Genomic DNA, 15,818 nt, shown 5'->3' with positions numbered 1-15,818 from the left:
GACTGAGGGGAAGATGGCCCCCGCTCGGCTCCATATCATTGCAGGGCAGAAGAGAGGTCAAAATGTCACTTCCGCCCAAAGCTCTTAAAGGGACTTTTTTTATTTTATTTTTATTTCAAACGACATTTCCTTTTTTTTTTTTATTGCATTTTAGTGTAAATATGACATCTGGGGTCTTTTTGACCCCAGATCTCACATTTAAGAGGTCCTGTCATGCTTTTTCTCTATTACAAGTGATGTTTACATTTCTTGTAATATGAATAACAATTATTTTTTTTTTAAAACAGTGTAAAAATAAAAAACAAAAAGTAAAAGAAATAAACGCTTATGTTATGTTAATGTTAACCTGCTCAGATTTGCCGAGCTTGAGCGCAGAAGTATACGTGAGTATACCTGAGCAGCGCCCGCATATGAAAATGGTGTTCAAACCACACATGTGAGGTATCACTGTGATCGTTAGAGCGAGAACAATAATTCTAGCTCTAGACCATGCAACCTGTAGAATATTTTAAACATCGCCTATGGAGATTTTTGACCACTTCAGCCCCGAAAGGTTTTACCCCCTTCCTGACCAGAGCACTTTTTACAATTTGGTACTGCGTCGCTTTAACTGCTAATTACGAGGTCATGAAATGCTGTACTCAAACTAAATGTGCGTCCTTTTTTTCCCAAATAGAGCTTTCTTTTGATGGTATTTGATTGCCTCTGCGATTTTTATTTTTTGCGATATAAATGGAAAAAAATCTGAAAATGTTGAAAAAAAAAATTATTTTCTACCTTTTGTTATAAAAAAAATCCAATAAACTCAATTTTAGTCATACATTTAGGCCAAATGTATTCAGCCACATGTCTTTGGTAAATAAAAATGTCAATAAGCGCATATTTATGGGTTTGCGCAAAAGTTATAGCGTCTACAAACTAGGGTACATTTTCTGGAATTTACAAAGCTTTTAGTTTATGACTGCCTATCTCATTTCTTGAGGTGCTAAAATGGCAGGGCAGTACAACACCCCCCCATGACCCCATTTTGGGAAGTAAATATCCCAAGGAAATTGCTGAGAGGCATGTTGAGCCCATTGAATATTACATTTTTTTGTCCCAAGTGATTGACAAAAATTTTTTTTTTACAAAAAGTTGTCACTAAATGATATATTGCTCACACATGCCATGGTTATATGTGGAATTGCACCCCAAAATAGATTTTGCCACTTCTCCTGAGTACGGGGATACCACGTGTGGGACTTTTTTGGAGCCTAGCCGCGTACGAGGCCCCGAAAAGCAAGCACCGATTTCAGGATTTCTAAGGGCGTAAATTTTGGATTTCACTCCTTACTACCTATTACAGTTTTGAAGGCCATAAAATGCCCAAATGGAAATTAGAAACCCCAAGCTATTTGCTGAGAGTCCATTGAATATTTTATATTTTGCCACAAATTGCGGGAAAATTACAAACTTTTATTTATTTATTTTTTTGCACAAAGTTGTCACTAAATGATATATTGCTCACACATGCCATGGGCATATGTGAAATTACACCCAAAAATACATTCTGCAGCTTCTCCTGAGTATGGTGATACCACAGGGCGTACATTTTTGATTTCACTCCTCACTCCCTATCACAGTTTCTCTCCTCGTGGAGCTTTTTCGTTCCGGCTTCTGAGAAGAGAAGACATCAAGTAAGTTTGCACCAACACTACACTAACAGTAGAACACGCAGGCACATTTTTCACCCCTCAATCACCCCCCTGCACCCCCTGTCACAGTGACACTAGCAGTTTTTTATTTTAGGCCCCTTTAGGTCTAGGGTACCCCCCTAACCCCCACTAATAAAGGTTTAACCCCGTAATCACCCCCTGTTGCGAGTGTCACTAAGCAATCTTTTTTCTGATCTCTGTATTAGTGTCATAGGTGATGCTAGTTAGGCAGGTAAGTATTTAGGTTCGCAGTCAGCTTTTTATAGCATCAGGTACCCCTTTATACTACCTAATAAAGGTTTAAACCCCCTGATTGCCCCCTAGTTATCCCTTTCACCAGTGATCACTGTATAACTGTTATAGGTGACACGGGTTAGTTAGTTTGTTTTTTATAGTGTCAGGGCACCCACCATCTATTACTTAATAAAGGTTTAACCCCCTGATCACCGGCGGATGATATAAGTTACGTTTTAGGGTCTGCGTCGTCCCAGGCTGCATCAGGTTAGTGCCAGTACCGCTAGCACCCACGCACACAGCATACACCTCCCTTAGTGGTATAGTATCTGAACGGATCAATATCTGATCTGATCAGATCTATACTAGCGTCCCCAGCACTTTAGGGTTCCCAAAAATGCAATGTTAGCGCGATCAGCCCAGATACCTGCTAGCACCTGCGTTTTGCCCCTCTGCCCAGCCCAGCCCACCCAAGTGCAGCATCGATCTATCACTGTCACTTAAAAAACACTAAACACATAACTGCAGCATTTGCAGAGTCAGGCCTGATCCCTGCGATCTTTAACAGTTTTTTTGGTAGCGTTTTGATACAGTCGCTAACAGTCAGGAGTTTTTTTACCTGTGAGTGTACCACTAGTGAGACTCAGTGAGGAGCACAGATCGCTCCTGGATCAATGTCGACCATTTCGGGCACGGGGGGGGCGTGATGCGACCCCCGCCCGTGGGATGCAAGTGCCATTCTGCGGTGAGGCGGTCGGCAAATGGTTAAGGGTAAAGGTTTGTCGCCATTCCACAAACGGGCGCAAATTTGAAGCATGACATGTTGTGTATCAATTTACTCGGCATAACATTATCTTTTGCAACATGAAAAAAAAAAGTGACCACTGGGCACTTAAACACCCTTAATAACCAGACCAATTTTCAGCTTTCGGTGCTCTCACATTTTGAATGACAATTACTCAGTCATGCAACACTGGACCTATATGAAATTTTTGTCCTTTTTTCACACAAATAGAGCTTTCTTTTGGTGGTATTTAATCACCGCTCTGTGTTTTATTTTTTGTGCTATAAAAAAAGACCGAAAATTCTGTAAAAAAATTAATTTTTCTTCGTTTCTGTTATAAAATTTAGCAGATTACTAATTTTTCTTCATACATTTTGGCCAAAATTTATACTACTACATATCTTTGGTAAAAATAAGTACAAATTGGTGGATATTATTTGGTCTTTGTGAAAGTTATAGAGTCCACAAGCTATGGTGGCAATATCTGAAAATTGATCACACCTGAAGTACTGACGGCCTATTTCAATTCTTGAGACCCTAACATGCCAGAAAAGTACAAATACCCCCCAAATTACCCCTTTTTGAAAAAAAACCATTCCAAGGTATTTAGTAAGAAGCATGATGAGTTTTTGGAAATTGTAATTTTTTCCCACAATTCTTTGCAAAATCAAGATTTTTTTACTTTTTTTTTCACAAAATTGTCATATTATCAGGTTATTTCTCACACGCAGCATATGCATACCACAAATCACACCCCAAAACACATTCTGCTATTACTCCTGAGTACGGCGATTCCACATGTGTGAGACTTTTACACAGTGTGGCCACATACAGAGGCCCAACATGCAGGGAGCACCATCAGGCTTTCTGGAGCACCCAGGACAATTCTGACATTTCTCTCCTACATGTAAAAATCATAATTTATTTGCTAGAAAATTACATAGAATCCCCAAACATTATATATTTTTTTTAGCAAACACCCTGGAGAATACAATGGTGGTCGTTGCAACTTTTTATCTCGCACGGTATTTGCGCAGCAATTTTTCGAATGCTTTTTTTTTGGAAAAAAAACAATTTTGTGCTTAAAAAAAAAAAACACAGTAAAGTTAGCCCAATTTTTGCATGATGTGAAAGATGAAGTTACGCCGAGTAAATAGATACCTAACATGTCACTCTTCAAAATTGCACATGCTCGTGGAATGTCGCCAAACGTCGCTACTTAAAAATCCCCATAGGCGACGCTTTAATTTATTTTTTTACTGCTTACATGTTTTGAGTTACAGAGGAGGTCTAGGGCTAGAATTATTGCTCTCACTCTAACGTTCGCAGTGATACCTCACATGTGTGGTTTGAACACCGTTTTCATATGTGGGCGGGACTTACGTATGCGTTCGCTTCTGCATGCGAACACATGGGGACAGGGGCGCTTTAAAAAAATATATTTTCTTATTGTTCATTTTACTTTTTTCCCCAAAAATACATTTTTTGATCACTTTTATTCCTATTTTATTCCTATTACAAGGAATGTAAACATCCCTTGTAATAGGAATATGGCATGACAGGTCCTCTTTACAGTGAGATATAGGGTCAATAAGACCCCACATCTCACCTCTAAGCTGGGAAGCCTGAAATAAAAAAAATAAAAAATAAAAATATTCTGGCTTTGAGGTCGGCGGGAGGGGGGAATGTCTATGGCTGGGTATTGCAGGGTATCACCGAGTATGGCTGGGTATCTCCGAGTATGGCTGGGCATCTTCGGGTACGGCAATTTATGGCAGGGTATTGCAGAGTATTGGCAGGGTATTGCAGAGTATTGGCTAGAATTGTACTGCAGAGTATTGGCGGGTACTGCAGAGGATTGGCGGGTACTGCAGAGTATTGGTGGGTATTGCAGAGTATTAGCTGGTATTGCAGAGTATTAGCGGGTATTGCAGAGTATTAGCGGGTATTTCAGAGGATTAGCTGGTATTGCAGAGGATTAGCTGGTATTGCAGAGGATTGGCTGGTATTGCAGAGTAGTGGCGGGTATTGCAGAGTATTGGCGGGTATTGCAGAGTATTAGCTGGTATTGCAGAGTATTAGCTGGTATTGCAGAGTATTGGCGGGTATTGCAGAGTATTGGCTGGCATTGCAGAGTATTGCAGAGTATTGGCTGGCATTGCAGGGTATGGCGGTTATTGCAGAGTATTGGCTGGCATTGCAGAGTATTAGCTGGCATTGTAGAGTATTAGCTGGCATTGCAGAGTATTAGCTCTGCTGTACCGATCGGTACAGAGAGGGGGAGGGAGGAACCGGCGTCATAACATGACGCCGGTTTGTTTACAAGTGATCACTCCTGGGTATCTTCGGGTATGGCAATTTATGGCAGGATATTGCAGAGTATTGGCAGGGTATTGCAGAGTATTGGCTGGAATTGTACTGCAGAGTATTGGCGGGTACTGCAGAGGATTGGCGGGTACTGCAGAGTATTGGTGGGTATTGCAGAGTATTAGCTGGTATTGCAGAGTATTAGCGGGTATTGCAGAGTATTAGCGGGTATTGCAGAGGATTAGCTGGTATTGCAGAGGATTAGCTGGTATTGCAGAGGATTAGCTGGTATTGCAGAGGATTGGCTGGTATTGCAGAGTATTGGCGGGTATTGCAGAGTATTGGCGGGTATTGCAGAGTATTAGCTGGTATTGCAGAGTATTAGCTGGTATTGCAGAGTATTGGCGGGTATTGCAGAGTATTGGCGGGTATTGCAGAGTATTGGCTGGCATTGCAGAGTATTGCAGAGTAATGGCTGGCATTGCAGGGTATGGTGGTTATTGCAGAGTATTGGCTGGCATTGCAGAGTATTAGCTGGCATTGCAGAGTATTAGCTGGCATTGCAGAGTATTAGCTCTGCTGTACCGATCGGTACAGAGAGGGGAAGGGAGGAACCGGCGTCATAACATGACGCCGGTTTGTTTACAAGTGATCACTCTGTCATTTGACGGAACGATCACGTGGTAAACGGCCACGATGAGCAGCCGTTTACCGTGATCCATGATGCGGACCCAGCGGTCACGGATGCTTTCGAGAGCGTGCGCCAGGGGGCCCGCGAGAGCGGAATTCTGGGAGGACGTCATATGACGGCCTCCCAGAGTTAAACAACCGCCCTGTAGCCGTCATTCGGCTATGGGCCGGTTGTTAAGTGGTTAATGTTGTCTTATTTTTTAATAAAAAAAAAAGTATGCTTGTAGGACCGCTGTGCAAATACGGTATGGCAGAAAGTATTGCAATGACTGTAATTTTATTCTCTAGGGTATTAGAAAAAATATATATAATTTTGGGGGGTTCTAAGAAATTTTCTAGCAAAAACAAATGTTTTTAATTTATAAACACCAAATCTCAAAACGAGGCTCTGCCCTTAAGTGGTTAACATATCTCATTATTATTTTAACAGTGCTTGTTTGTTTTTAGCAATTTTTGATACCTACTTAAACTTAAAAGAGAATGCTTAATGCTTATATGTATATTTAGTATAAGTTCTGATACTGTTTTAGATAAAATGAAAAATCTGAGTATATGGAACTCACCCTCCTTTCTCCCCTTATATTGTCTGCTTTGTATAAATCTATTCAGGTTTTTAGTAAGTAGGAGGCAGTGCCAAAGGAAAAGTTTACTGCTGTGCTCTCTCTTTATAAAACCCAAAATACTTTGCAAAGTATCATGGTTTAAAACTATTTACCCTAGAATCATGAGAACTGACCCCCGGACCGCCTAACGGCGGTAAGTCTGACTGTGTGTGTGCTCCATTGGACATTTGTTGTTGGACTTTCCACCAACAAATGTTGGCTAGCATGTTCTCAAACTTTCCGCCAACAAATGTTTGTTGTCGGACTTTCCGATTGTGTGTATACAAGTCCGTCGGACAAAAGTCCAAAGTACAAACACGCTCGGATGTAGAAGCGGTCATTCTTGTAAACTAGCATTCGAAGTGGAGAATTAACATTTATGACGTGGCAAATTATGAAAACTCCAAATGCAGCGCACAATTCTCTTCTTCTTTAATGGGATAAAAATGAAGCTGCTTTGCTGGTGATATGATGGAGTGTTTGCAAACAAATTTTCAAAGGCTTTTTTTTCTAGTGATAGCAAGAATAATGTTATTATGTTTTTTTTATTTGTGCAAGTTACCACAACACCATTATCCCCTAGTTTTTTTTAAGAACAAAGATACAACTATGTTGGTGTCCCTTGTCAATTTTACATTGTATTTTTTAAAATGTAACTGCCTACTCCCAAACTGTCATTTGAAGTAAAACACATAGCCAAGTATTATTCTCCACAATTTTTTTATTGTGCATTAAAAAAAAGAAAATAGACATGCTATCTGCCAATGGAAAATAAACAAAAAGTCCATTCTATGCATCCAAAAATATAGAACATTGACCAAATCAAATCATTATTCAACCAAAAAAGTAATGTCAAAGCAATAACTCTAAGGCCAATAATAAATAACACATTATCTCCTCTGATTTCGCAACATGTTTGGTTGACGAACGGTCGTTCAGAAACAAATTGAAAAGCACGAAATGAAAAGCAATAAATGAAAAACCCAAAAAAGAAAAGAGCAAATAAACACTCACCAAACTTCTACTAACATGAAATTAGCAGAAGGAGCCCAAAGGGTGGTGCTAAAGAGCTGAAAAAACACGTAGTACGTCTTGTACGTCACTACTTTTGTAATTTTTGGCCAACATTTGTGTGACCGTGTGTATGCAAGACAAGTTTGAGCCGACCCCCTTTGGACTAAATTTCACGGTTTTGTTGTCGGAAAGGGCAATTGTTTGTATGAGGCTTTAGGGTTCCCTTTAGGATATAGCTTGGACATCAGTCACTTTTCTATGGAATGAGGTTTAGTTGTCCTACGATAGGACAACTAGAAATATTTTTGTGTATACTTCCCCTTCTGAAAATACAACTGAAAATACTTCCTTGAAAGCTGATGTACATTTCAGATCCTAAGACAGCATAGAATCCCGATGTGGCTATATGTGGGCGGCACAGTGGTGTAGTGGTTAGCATGATCACCTAGTAACAAAAAGGGTTGCAGGTTCAAATGCTGACCATGACACCATCTGCCTGGAGTTTGCAAGTTCTCCCTGTGCCTGTGTGGTTTTCCTCCCATGCTCCAAAGACACACTGGTAGGTACATCAGATCCTGTTTAAACTGGCCCTAGTATGTATGAATGTGTGTTAGGGACCTTAGGTTTAAGCTCCTTGAGGGCAGGTGTGAATGTAAAATGTATATGTAAAAGCGTTGTGTAAATTGATGGTGCTATATAAGTACCTGAAATAAATAAATATAAACTGGGGTATCTTCCTGACACTTTTTAGAGCAGAAGAAGCTCCTTGGATGGGTGTCATAAATTCTTCAACAGAACAGAATAGATCAAGTTGAATGTGAACAACTATTTCTAGCTATACCATGACCTGCTGAATAAGGCATATTAGAGATAATTCTATCTTGATAATTATTCGTATGCATCTAATTAGCTAGTGTGCATTTAGATGCTGGAATGAATAAGAGGGCCCTAGTGTATAGGTTTTTAAAGCCAGTGTTCAGTACCAGGGCCCACTGTACACCCTTGAAGGGGAAAGCTGAGGCTCCAAATCTGTCCCACTTGCTCTACACACCTAAGTTTCACAGTTTTTTGGTCCTAGGTCTAGTTAGGGATCACAATTTACACTTTGTTCATAGGGTTTCAACTTTCATGTGGTTCCAGGATTTGTCTATAATAGATCTCACCCAACACATAAAGCCCATGGTGGGCATGTGTGCTCAGGGGATCTTCAAAGCTACCATCAATGTTTGACCCTCCATCACTAAATCACCACTCACTTCCAACCCAAACTGGCTGCTAAATTTCACTCTCCCCAGGTATTTGCTGTGTCTATGCATGTTACATAAACCTAGCAACGAGTCAAACATGTTTAACAGCAGCATTACTTATCAGACCTGGCTGTTAAAATATAGCTACACAGCTAAGATTCACTTCACATGCTGGTTGTCTTTACTGAACACATCTACAAGACACCTTTTGAATGTATGCCTTTTACTGAACATTTTATTGTTAATTAAAGTGTTATCCCCTCTGTATCATAATAGCATGTGTCCTGTGCCTGTGTAATGTAAAAAAACTGCAGATCTGTACCTGTATAAGCTGCACTCTAAGCACTCAGTGGACATGTCAGATTCCTTGTTTCTCCAGCTCAGAGCAGAAGTGGGCAGGGCGGAGCCGTCCTGCTGACATCAGTCAGTGGAGAAGGGGGAGAGAGCCGACGGAATCAAGCAAATAGACCACAATGTCAGGGGCTCAGCAGCCATGATTATCGTGGTCTGTTTGCAGGGTGGAGGATATAGCCAGGCAGGACCAGACAGTTTTCTAAGGTATACAGGAGGCCAAATGACACAGCACAAGCACTGTGCTGTATAACATGCTTTAATGGAACAGGATCAGGGTATTTTTTGGGGGCGGGGGTTAATAAATGCTTTAAGTCCCACAATATGGCAACATTTGCCAAAAAATGTGGCTGTTGGTCTTATGTAACTGGTCTATTTGTTGGGTATCTTAAGTGGGGTGTTGCAGTGCTCACAACACTGTATAGAGATGAATGATCCAACTGTCCCATGTGCTCTTCCTTTCTGGATCCCAGGCCTAAGGCCTATCCAAATACCTCCAAAGGGGAAAGCATACTACTCCATTTCCCTTACTATTCTCTAGGACCCCCTTCTTAGTTCCTCCTACACCCTGTATAGAAAGTGAATGGGTACCTCTCATATATATAACGATATAATACATTATATTGTAAATGTACTGTGTGCCTTCATGGTGTAAATTGCTGCGCAAACTGATGGTGCTATATAAATCCTGTAAAATAATAATAAGTAAAGACAGGAGATTTAATGCCCAGAAGGCAAATCAAGAGAGAACAAAGTCCCCATTGCAAGCTTGTCCTGCTTAGCAACCCACCTTTGTTAATGAATTAGTTGTATATACACTGTTAGCATCTCTAGTATCTCCTGCATATAGTATACATTTGGAGAGAATGTTTTAGTTGTTCAGCCTGATTTTCAGATGCATCAATGCCACTGCAAACATATATATTTTTTAGTAAGCCCAGGTTGCAAGATTTTGATATATTTGCATAAGGTTAGTATGATAAATCTTGTACAGCGCTACGAATCATATTCATAGATAGGGATGAGCTTCGTGTTCGAGTCGAACGTACATTCGACTCGAACATTGGCTGTTCGGCCGTTCGGCGAATTCCGAACGTTTGGGCCGTTCGCGTCAAAATTCGAGTGACGCGCGGACCACAATGCACTGCGGTGGCGCAGTGCATTGCTGCCCCATGATTGGCCAAGCATGCACTGTGACCCCGCATGCTTGGCCAATCGCAGCGCCGGCAGCGAGGAGAGCCATGATTGGCCACAGGCATCCTGCCTGTGGCCAATCATAGCTCAGGCTGTGTAGTGCACGCCCCACACTATATAAGGCCGCCTTTGAGGCGGCCTCCTGTAGTGTGTTACTTAGCATCTGAAGCAGTGGGTGTTCTGTGTACCTTCAACACAGTACACACCAATCGTTTTTGGCTGATTTCCTATCTTGCTGCTGTGTAGTGGTTGTTGTCTGTGCCCTGACTGCAGTATACACCACTATACTCACCTCACCTATATAGCTAGTGATCTAGCTTTAACCACTTAACTGCCCATTGCCGATTAACGGCTTCAGGGCGGTTGTTTAACTCTGAGAGGCCGTTAATTAACGGCCTCCCAGAATTCTGCTCTCACGTGCCCCGAGGTGCGCGCACTCGAGAGCATCCGTGACCGCCGGGTCCACAGGACCCGGCGCATCACGGATCACGGTAAACGGCCGCTCATAGCGGCCGTTTACCACGTGATTGCTCCGTCAAATGACGGAGTGATCACTTGGAAACAAACCGGCGTCATGTTATGACGCCGGTTCCTCCCTCCCCTCTCTGTACCGATCGGTACAGCGGAGGGGAAAGAGATCGGTGTCAGCAGCGATGTGGGCTGCATCTGCAGTGCCCACATCGCTGCTCACCGAATTTAACCCCTCAATTCCCTGCCAATACTCTGCAATACCAGTGCATACCCCGCCATTACTCTGCAGTACCCCGCCATTACTCTGCAGTGCAGTACCCTGCCATTACTGTGCAGTACCCTGCCATTACTCTGCAGTACCCCCCATTACTCTGCAGTACCCCCCATTACTCTGCAGTACCCGCCATTACTCTGCAGTACCCGCCATTACTCTGCAGTACCCCCAATACTCTGCAGTACCCTGCCATTACTCTGTAGTACCCTGCCATTACTCTGCAGTACCCTGCTATTACTCTGTAGTACCCCGCCAATACCCCGCCAATACTCTGTAATACCCTGCCATAAATTGCCATACTCAGAGATACCCAGCCATACTCGGTGATACCCTGAAATACCCAGCCATAGACGCCCCTCACCGCCCTCCGGTGCTTCTACCAACTCGCCAGTACGATCAAAGCCAGAATCTTTTTTTTATTTTTTATTTCAGGCTTCCCAGCCTAGAGGTGAGATGTGGGGTCATATTGACCCCCCAGATTTCACTGTAAAGAGGACCTGTCACCCCATATTCCTATTACAAGGGATGTTTACATTTCTTGTAATAGGAATAAAAGTGATCAAAAATATATTTTTGAGGAAAAAAATGTCAAACTAAAATAAATAAAGTAAAATGAACAATACAAAAATAAAATAAAAATTAAAGCGCCCATGTCCCCATGTGCTCGCATGTGCCACACATGTGAGGTATCGCCGAGAATGTTAGAGCGAGAGCAATAATTCTAGTCCTAGACCTCCTCTGCAACTCAAAACATGTAACCAGTAAAAAAAAATTTAAAGCGTCGCCTATGGGGATTTTTTAAGTAGCGACGTTTGGCGCCATTCCACGGGCATGTGCAATTTTGAAGAGTGACATGTTTGATATCTATTTACTCAGCATAACTTCATCTTTCACTTTATGCAAACATTGGGCTAACAAGTGGTTAATAATAGAGCTTGCAGTCAGTAGTGTTAGGAGATAGTGCGTGCTGTCTGCGTGCTCTGTACCCAGTACATACCGCTATAATATAGGGCAGGCCCCTACTTTCAAACATCCAACTTACAAACATCTCCTACTTGCAAACGCAAGGAGACAGCAGCAAGTGAGATGAAAAAAGATGGACGACAAAACAAATTATACAGGGGTGATAACCCTTCCCTATGTTTTCCAAAAAGCTTAAAGATAGTATTTTTGACTGGAGCTACACTTTAAAAATGTACCGCTTGAAAATGACAAACAGATTCAACTTAACACAACAAACCTACACAGTCCCTGCCTTGTTTGCACCGCCTGTATACTGCTGTTCTGAGTATATAGGGCCTGGGGGCCACACGCATTTCCTTTTTTTAATATGGGTACGGGGTTCCCCTTAATATGCGTACAAGACCCAAATAGGCTGGTAATGGGCAGGGAGGGCTACCCATGCCATGTTTCTCAATGATTTTCAACCATATTGCAGGAACCAGATATAACATTAAAACCGCAAGCAGTTTTAAATGGTGTTATTTCCGTTTAATGTCATTTTGTGCAGGGACTGTTCTAAACACGGGAAACACGTGGCACTTCACAGGCATACTACAGACACCCCCCAGGCACCATATTTAAAGGAATCTTTCACTTTTTTTTTCACTTTAATCGTCATTAAAATCAGTGCTCCCGCCAAAACGGCAGTTTTTAAAACTTTTTTTTGCAGTGACCCATGTCCCCTGAGGCAGGAGGCAGGTCCCCAAACCCTTTTTAGGACACTATCTTGCATATTAGCCGTTAAAATTAGCACTTTCCAATTCGAACGTTCGAGTCCCATAGACTTCAATGGGGTTCTAACGTTCGTACCGAACGCGGGGGTCGTTCGCAAGTTCTGGTGAGAACCGAACCGGGGGGTGTTCGGCTCATCCCTATTCATAGATATGTGCAGAAGTCTTCAACGCTAGCTCTTTACGTTAATTCCAGCTGTCAGTAAAAGCAGTTCACAGCACTGATGGAGCACTGACGCAGGAAGGGTCCACTTAAGCCCCGTACACACGAGCGGACTTTTCAACATCCAAAGTCCGACGGACTGAGTCCGTCAGACTATTTGATCGTGTGTGGGCTGCAACGGACTTTTGACTCGCCAAAGTCCGAAGGACTTTAGAATATGGAACATGCTTCAAATTTTTCCGAAGGAACTCCGCCGGACCCGGTCCCTTCGAAAAATTCGCTCGTGTGTATGCTATTCCGACGGACTAAAACCGACGCTAGGGCAGCTATTGGCTACTGGCTATGAACTTCCTTATTCGAATCCAGTCGTACGTCATCACGTTCGAATCCGTCGGAGTTTAGTGTGATTGTGTGTGGCCAAGTCCGCTCAGCCGAAAAGTCCGTCAGAACTCCGTTGGAATTCCAGCAGAACTCCGACGGAACTCCTTCGGAAGTCTGTCAGACATAAGTCCTCTCGTGTGTACGGGGCTTTATACAGTATGTTTGTAACTCTACAGCCTGCAGTCATTAGGAAGCTGGCATTCAAATCTGGAATCCTCTCACTCAACCATAAAACTGTTTTATGTAATAAAGCTACTCATGTCCCATGAAATATCTTCATTTAGTCTAAACTAGAAAAGAACTCTTGGGACTCCATGTTGTGTTTATTTGTTCTCTGTTTAAAATTGAATAAATAACTAGCTTGTTATATTTCTAAAATATTGAAAATAGCCTTATGCATGATGGTACTTAAAGACATGTATTTTTAATGATAGATCCTATTTAATCTTATAAATGTTTTACAAACCTGGTTTTAGCAAATATATTTATTTTCCAGGTGATTAAGCAGCTTGTTTTCAGTAATATAAAGCACACAAAGAAACAATTTAGAGTACATTTAACAAAATGTATTCATGTACAATGAAACTTGAAATATTTGTTTTTATAAGTTTCATTGGAACAATGCTGTTGCTTGGATTTCCAGAAACAGGATTATATGAGTAGAGTTAATTTATTAATGACCAGTGCCAAAACAACAATCCTTTTAAGGCACAAGAAGGCTTAAAAAAAAAAAAAAAAAAAAAAAAAAAAAATCGGACGGAGCTGTGCCCCCCATTCTCCGCCCGTGTCCTTCGTCCTCCTCCTCTGTTCCCTACTCCTATTTGATCAGACATGACAGTTCCCACTCTCTATGAATGTCAGCCATTGTTGCCATTTCCCTTGGATTTCACTCTCTGGCTCCAGGGTTTTATTGATCGAATCTTCAATCAATCTACTCTGCTCCACCCTCTTCACCCACTCTAAGATTGTCGGCCCCTGGGGGTCTCCCCAATGGATTGGAATTACGGCTTTGGCTGTGTTCAAGAGATAAGGGATAAGGGTAGCTTTATACTGTCTTACTCCCATGTCTGTATCGTGGAACAGGCAAGACCATGGACATTTCCTAATCCTCTTTCCCGTTATCAGATAAATATTTTCAATTATCTTATCCCAAAAGGGTCTTATTTTTGGGCAGTCCCACCAAATGTGTTTAAACGTGCCTTGTTCTTTACATTCCCTCCAACACATCAAATCCTCTCCCTTTCTTAATTTCTGCATTCTTATGGGTATCATATACCACCTCGCTATTAATTTATATGCCATTTCATATGTTCGTGAATCTTTCGCTAATGCATATGTCATTTTTAAAAATTTTCTTCTGTGTTCATCATTTCTAAGTGTCCCCAGTTCCCTTTCCCATTTCCCTAAGTATATAGGTAATTCCCCTTCTCCCTCACCTCTTAATACTTTGTATAATTTGGATATCCTTTTCACTATGCTTTGTGAGTCCTTAAATAATTTTTCTAGTGGCCTTAAATCATTCATTCCTCGTAGGGGCTGTGGAAGCCCTTGTATGAAATGTGCTAGTTGATTGTATCTCCATTTGTCTAGGGGTCTATTTCCCCATTGTTGGGTGATTTCTCTATATGAAAAAACTGGGCATATAGCTCAGAACAACCAAGAGGAAACAACCTCAAAGAGATGAGTTTCCAATTGGTTCAGTGGGAACAGGGACTATTGCGGTATCAGAAATTATTGTGAAACAATCGTTAAAACACAATTACATTTTATTATAATTTGATCCATATAACAGATAATACAAAGACATTGCTGTAGCAGAACCACATTATTAAATCCAGTCACAGGACCCAATTGGTTCAAGTTCTAAACAATTAAAAGTTTTACGGAGATACAGAGATGACGCATAAATCCGACCGGTTTCGCGGTACTAAGAACACCGCTTCCTCAGGGAACGTCACTTTTATAAATCTAGTATGAAAAATATATATATAAATATACAATAATACCATACAAAATATCAAGAAGTTTTTTACAAAAGAAAAAGATAATAATAACAGCAGTATTAAATAAACAATACATCAACATTACATTAGAAGAAACAGTATTGGATCATAACTCACCCCTGGAGCTCCCAACCCACAGCACACGAGCGACCTACTTCGAGACACCCTCAAAACAGGGTGCCCCCCCTAAGGGCGGACACGGGGGGCAAGGTGGAGAGACTCTGAACAGCGCATACAAGGACTGAAAAAATATATAAATAAATACAATGGTCCATTTAGACGATGTTCAATAGAAAGAGATAAATGTATCAGAGACCATGGGCTGGTAAGAAAAAGTAGTATAAGAGAATGAGTATAGAGATAGATAGGTAAGATCTCTCATGTTGACAAAAGGCACCCAGTGAGCCATGGTCAATAAAAGCAGTGTGCACCTCAGAGGATTATTATTATTTAAGCAGAAGACATACCCCAAATAAATTGGATAGTTAGATCAAATACTTCTAAGATGTCACCAAGTTTTCTATAAGGGATGTCCAGAATTTCAGTTACAGATTTTTCCTGATTCAGAATAGAGGGTAAGCATAGTCAGTCAATGACCAATCATTTAAACGGACCAAGAAGGGGAATGCATGTAGCTGAGACATATATAGAGTCAGAACGAAGGGACAATACCTGA

At 41.4% G+C, this 15,818-nt stretch overlaps 1 protein-coding gene and 1 long non-coding RNA gene across 3 annotated transcripts in view; both read right to left on the bottom strand.

Annotated features, from left to right (window-relative positions):
- The window catches only part of LOC143988477 (uncharacterized), a 328,901-nt gene that overhangs the window by 191,020 nt on the left and 122,063 nt on the right, over window positions 1-15,818 (bottom strand). The window lies entirely within an intron of this gene.
- Window positions 15,017-15,759, bottom strand: LOC143990196 (uncharacterized). The gene is made up of 3 exons (XR_013277209.1): window positions 15,610-15,759; window positions 15,260-15,383; window positions 15,017-15,107 (listed from the first exon to the last, which is right to left on the bottom strand). It is a non-coding gene; the product is annotated as an uncharacterized LOC143990196 (long non-coding RNA).

This window comes from Lithobates pipiens, unplaced genomic scaffold (genome assembly GCF_037356315.1).
Source record: "Lithobates pipiens isolate NorthernLeopardFrog02 unplaced genomic scaffold, aLitPip1_a1.2 Scaffold_18, whole genome shotgun sequence".
Lineage (NCBI taxonomy): Eukaryota > Metazoa > Chordata > Amphibia > Anura > Ranidae > Lithobates > Lithobates pipiens.
The sequence above is the reverse complement of the archived record's forward strand: the minus strand, read 5'-3'. Positions and strand labels throughout refer to the sequence as shown.